Raw genomic sequence first — 5,493 nt, forward strand, 5'->3', positions numbered from 1 at the left:
TTCAGCGATCGCTTTTTTATATTGTCTTGAAGCCCCATCAGACGCGGCGGCCATCGCTGTCACTACGACTGTCAGTGTCAACAGCCAGGCGCAGGACAAACTGTGTACATGTATCAGGCCCCTCCTGCGCAGCCGCGCCATTCACAGTTGTAAACATGGAGGCAGGAGGGGCGCGTAAGAGACTCTGCTGTGTTATAAGTGGGGTGACGGAGCAAGCTTATTATATGGGGCCACAGAGGGTTTATTATCATGGGAGCACAGCGCAGGAACGGGTTCCCTATAAATAGGCAATTAGGATGAAACCCGGATTCCGCTGACATGTTTCTCCCCAGTCGCAGCTTCTTTGCCGATTACGGATGACATCATCATTCACTTCCTCAATCCCATTGGCTCTGCTGCAGGGTGAGACTGCGGACACAACCCAGCCTGAACTGCACACAAAATGAGATGGAAGGTCCTGCACCGTCGCACTCCTGAGCGATGGCTGTAGCTGAACTGAATGCGCCTGTCCCTACATTTAGTACAGACCTAGTTCATGAATGAAATGCCAGTACTGCAGTAAAGACTGACACACAGAGCCGCCTCCCTGCTTAAAAGGGACCGGGGAGATTCACAAGAGGGGGGTCTCTCAAGATAACCACTCTCTCCAGGGTGTAACAGATTAGAGCAGCAGTCCTGTGATTGGGGGCCTGGAGCAGCTGACAAGTCCTTCCAGTGGAGGTGGAGCGGCCCGGATATCTAACCGGACCCGCGCCTCCATCTACAGTAACCAGCTCCCGCCTCCATCCACAGTAACCGGGCCCCCCCCCCGCCTTCATCCACAGTAACCGGGCCCCCGCCTCCATCCACAGTAACCGGGCCCCCCCCCTGTCTCCGTCCACAGTAACCGCCCCCCCCCCCGCTTCCGTCCACAGTAACCGCCCCCCCCCGTCTCCATCCACAGTAACCGCCTCCGCGCCCCCCCCCCACCGTCTCCGTCCACAGTAACCGACCCCCCCCGTCTCCGTTCACAGTAACCGCCTCCCCCCATCTCCGTCCACAGTAACCGGCCCCCCGTCTTCGTCCACAGCAACCAACCCCCCCCCCCCCGCTTCCATCTACAGTAACCGGCCCCCCGACTCCTCCTTTCCCCTCCTTCCTCTCCTGTAGAGTGTAAGCTCTTGTGGTCAGCAGGATCACCTCCGCCTCCTCCTCTCCTCCCCCCTCCTCCCACTTTCTCTCCCCCATCCTCCTCTCAACCCGACTTCTCCTCCCCCCATCTCTCTTTCCCCCCATCTCTCCCCCCCCCCCCCCCTCCTCCTCTACCCCCCTCCTCTCCTCCCCGCATCCCTGCTTAAAAGGGACTGGGGAGATCCACTAGAAGGGGTCTCTCAAGAAAACCACTCTCTACAAGGTGTAATGGATTAGTACAGCAGTCCTGTGATTGGGGCCCTGGAGCACGAAGTCCTTCCAGTGGAGGTGGAGCGGGCCCGGGGATCTAACTGGCCCCCCGCCTCCATCTACAGTAACCGGCCCCCCTGTCTCCGTCCACAGTAACCGCCCCCCCCCCTGCCTCCCCCTACAGTAACCAGCCCCCCCGCCTCCTCCTCTCCCCTCCACCCCCTCCCTCTCCTGTAGAGTGTTAGCTCTTGTGGTCAGCAGAATCCCCTCTCTCCTGTAGAGTGTAAGCTGTTGTGGTCAGCAGGATCCTCTCCCTATCCTTCCCCACCTCTCCTCCCCTCCTCCTCTCCTTCCCCTCCTCCTCTCCCCCCCATCCTCCTCTCAACCCCACCTCTCCCCCCGCCCTCCGCCTCCCCCCGTCCCCCATCTCTCCTTCCCCCTCCTCCTCTACCCCTCTCCTTCCCCCGATTCTTCTCACCCCCCCTCCTCTCCTCAACCCCCCTCCTACCCCTCCTCCTTCCCTCCACCTCCCCTCCCCACTCACCCTCCTCTCTCCTCCCACCCTCATCACCCCTCCTCCCCCTCCTCCCCTCACCCCTCTCCCCTCTCCTCCTCCCCTCTCCCCTTCTCCACCTCACCCTCTCCCCTTCACCTCCTCCACCCCTCTCCCCTCACCTCCACCTCCCCTCACCCCTTCTCCTCCTCCCCTCTCCCCTCTCCACCTCCCCTCCCCCACCCCTCCCTCCCCTCTCCACCTCCTCCCCCCTCTCCCCTCTCCCCACTCCTCCTCCCCCACCCCCCTCATCCCCTTCTCCACCTCCTCCTCCCCCCTCACCCCTCTCCTCCTCTTCCCCCCTCTCCACTCCCTCTTCCCCCCCTCTCCACTTCTCCTCTTCCCCCCCCACCCCTCCCCACCTCCTCCCCCCTCTCCCCCTCTCCACCTCCTACCCCCCTCTCCACCTCCTCCACCTCCCCCCACTCTCCCTTCTCCTCCTCTATCCCCCCTCTCCCCTTCTCCTCCACCTCCCCTCTCCCCTTCTCCTCCTCACCTACCCCTCCTCCTTCCCATCCACCTCCCCTCCTCCTCCCTCTTCCCTATCCCTCCTCTCATCCTCCACTCCCCTCCTCTCTTCCTCCCCTCCTTCTCCCCTCTCCCTTCTCCTCCCCTCTCCCCCCATCTCCCCTTCTCCTCCTCCCCTCCTTCTCCCTCCTCCTCCCAACCCTCCCCTCCTCCTCTTCTCCTCTCGCCTCTCTCCCCTCTCCCCTCCTCCTCCTCCCCTCTACCCCTCCCTTCCTCCTTCTCCTTCCCTCTCCCCCTCCTTCTCCTCCCCTCTACCCCCTCCTTCTCATCCCCTCCCCCTCCTCCTCCATCCCTTTCCTCTCCCCTCCTCCTCCCCTCTCCCCTCTCCTCCTCCTCTTCCCCCATCTCCTCCTCTTCCCTCTCCCTCCTCCTCTCCTCCCCTCTTCCCCATGCTCACCCTCCTCCTCTTCCCCTCTCCCCTCATTCCCTCTCCTCACATCCTCCTCCCCTCTCCCCTCCTCTACCTCCCTTCCTCCTCCTCCACCACTCTCCCCTCCTCCTCCTCCCCTCTCTCCTCCTCCTCTTCCTCCTCTCCCCCCTCCTCTCCTCCCCTCTCCCTTCTCCCCTCCTCCCCTATACCCTCCTCCTCCTCCTCTCCTCTCCACCCCTCCTCCTCCGTCTCCCCTCTCCCCTCCTCTCTTCCTCCACTCCCCTCCTCTTCCTCCCTCCTCCTCCCCTCTCCCTTCTCCTCCCTCTCCCTTCTCCTCCTCCTCCTCCCCTCTCCACTTCTCCTCCTCCTACCCCTCCTTCCCTCCCCTCTCCCCTCCTCTCTTCCTCCACTCCCCTCCTCTTCTTCCCCTCCTTCTCCCCTCTCCCCTCCTACTCCCCTCTCCCCCTCTCCCCTTCTCCTCCTCCTCCCCTCCTTTCCGCTCCTCCTCCCTACCCCTCCCCTCCTCCTCTTCTCCTCTCGCCTCTTCCCCTCGTCCCCTCTCCTCACCTCCTCCTCGTCCCTCTCCCCTCCTCCTCCCCTCTCCCCTCTCCCCGCCCTTCCTCCTTCTCCTTCCCTCTCCCCCTCCTTCTCCTCCGCTCTACCTCTCCTTCTCATCCCCTCATCCCTCCTCCTCCACCCCTTCCTCTCCCCTCCATCTCCCCTCTCCCTCCCTCTCCTCCTCCTCTTCCCCATCTCCTCCTCTTCCCCTCTCCCCTCCTCCTCTCCTCCCTCTTCCCCCATACTCTCCCCTCCTCCTCTTCCCTCTCCCCTCATTCCCTCTCCTCACATCCTCCTCCCTCTCCCCTCCTCTACCTCCCTTCCTACTCCTCCACCACTCTCCCCCTCCCCCTCCCCTCATCCCTCCTCCTCCTCCCCTCTCTCCTACTCCTCCTCCCCTTCTCCCTTCCCTCTCCACTCCCCTCCCTCCTCCTCTACCCCTCTCCTCCTCCTCTTCCCCTCTCCCTTCTCCCCTCCTCCCCTATACCCTCCTCATCCTCCTCTCCTCTCCCCCCTCCTCCTCTCCCCCTCCTCCTCTCCTCTCCTCTCCCCCCCTCCTCCTCTCCTTTCCCCCCTCATTCTCCCCTCCCCCCCCTCCTTCTCCCCTCCCCCTCCTTCTCCCCTCCCCCCTCCTTCTCCCCTCCCCCCCTTCTTCTCCCCTCTCGCCCCCCTCCTTCTCCCCTCTCCCCCCCTCCTTCTCCCCTATCCCCCCTCCTTCTCCCCTATCCCCCCTCCTACTCCTTCGCTCTCCCCCTCCTCCTCCTCCCTCTTCCGTCTCCACTGCCTCCCTCCTCCTCCTCTACCCCTCTGTACTTCTCCGCCTCCCCTCTCCCTCCTCCTTCTCCTCCCTGCCTATCCCCTCTTCCTCCTCCCCTCTCCCCCCTCCTCCTCCCTCTCCTCCCCTCCTCCTCCTCCCCTCTCCTCCCCTCCTTCCCCTCTCCTCTCCCCCTCTCCCCCTCTTCCCCTCTCCTCTCCCCTCTTCCCCTCTCCTCTCCCCCTCTTCCCCTCTCCTCTCCCCCTCTTCCCCTCTCCTCCTCTTCCCCTCTCCCTCTATCCCCTCTCCTCCTCCTCCTCCCCTCTCCCCCCCTCCTCTCCTCCCCTCTCCCCCCTCCTCTCATCTCCACTCCTCCTCCTTCCCTCTCCCCTCCTCCTCCCCTCTCCCTTCTCCCTTCCTCCTCTCCACTCCTCCTCCTTCCTCTCCCTCCTCCTCCTCTCCTCCTCTCCCTCTCCTCCCCTCTCCACTCCTCCTCCCCTCTCCCCCCTCCTCCCTCCCTCCCCTCCTCCTCCTCTCCCCCTCCTCCTCTCTCTCCCCCTCTCCTCCTCCCTCTTCTCCCCCCTCTCCTGTCCCCTCTCTCCCCCCCTCCTCCCTCCCCTCCCCCCTCCTCTCTCCCCCCTCTCCCCCTTCTCCTCTCCTCCCCTCTCTCCTCCTCCTCCTCCTCCTTCCCTCTCCCCTCCTCCTCCTCTCCCCTCTCCCATCCCCAACTCCTCTTCCTCTCCCCTCCTACCCTCCTCACCCCTCTACCCTTCTCCTCTCCTCCCCCGCCTCCTCCTCCCCTCACCCCTTCTCCTCTTTCCCTCTCCACTCCCTCCCCTTTCCCCTCCTCCTCCCCTCACCCCTTCTCCTCTTCCCCTCTCCCCTCCTCCCCTTTCCCCTCCTCCTTCCCTCTCCCCTCCTCCTTCCTCTCCCCTCCTCCTTCCCTCTCCCCTCCTCCTCCCTCTCCCCTCCTCGTCCTCCCCTCTCCCCCCTCCTCCTCCCCTCTCCCCCCTCCTCCTCCCTCTCCCCCCTCCTCCTCCCCTCTCCCCTCCTCCTCTCCCCTCCTCCTCCTCTCTCCCCCCTCCTCCTCCTCTCTCCCCCCTCCTCCTCCTCTCTCCCCCCCTCCTCCTCCTCTCTCCCCCTCTCCTCCTCCTCTCTCCCCCCTCTCCTGCTCCCCTCTCTCCCCCCTCCTCCTCCCCTCTCCCCCCTCCTCCTCCTCTCTCCCCCCTCTCCTCCTCCTCTCTCCCCCCTCTCCTGTTCCCCTCTCCCCCCTCTCCCCCCTTTCCTCTCCTCCCCTCTCGCCTCCTCCTCCTCCCCTCTCCCCTCCTCCTCCTCCCCTCTCCCATCCCA

The sequence above is a fragment of the Eleutherodactylus coqui genome, chromosome 11, assembly GCF_035609145.1.
Source record: "Eleutherodactylus coqui strain aEleCoq1 chromosome 11, aEleCoq1.hap1, whole genome shotgun sequence".
NCBI classification, from domain to species: domain Eukaryota; kingdom Metazoa; phylum Chordata; class Amphibia; order Anura; family Eleutherodactylidae; genus Eleutherodactylus; species Eleutherodactylus coqui.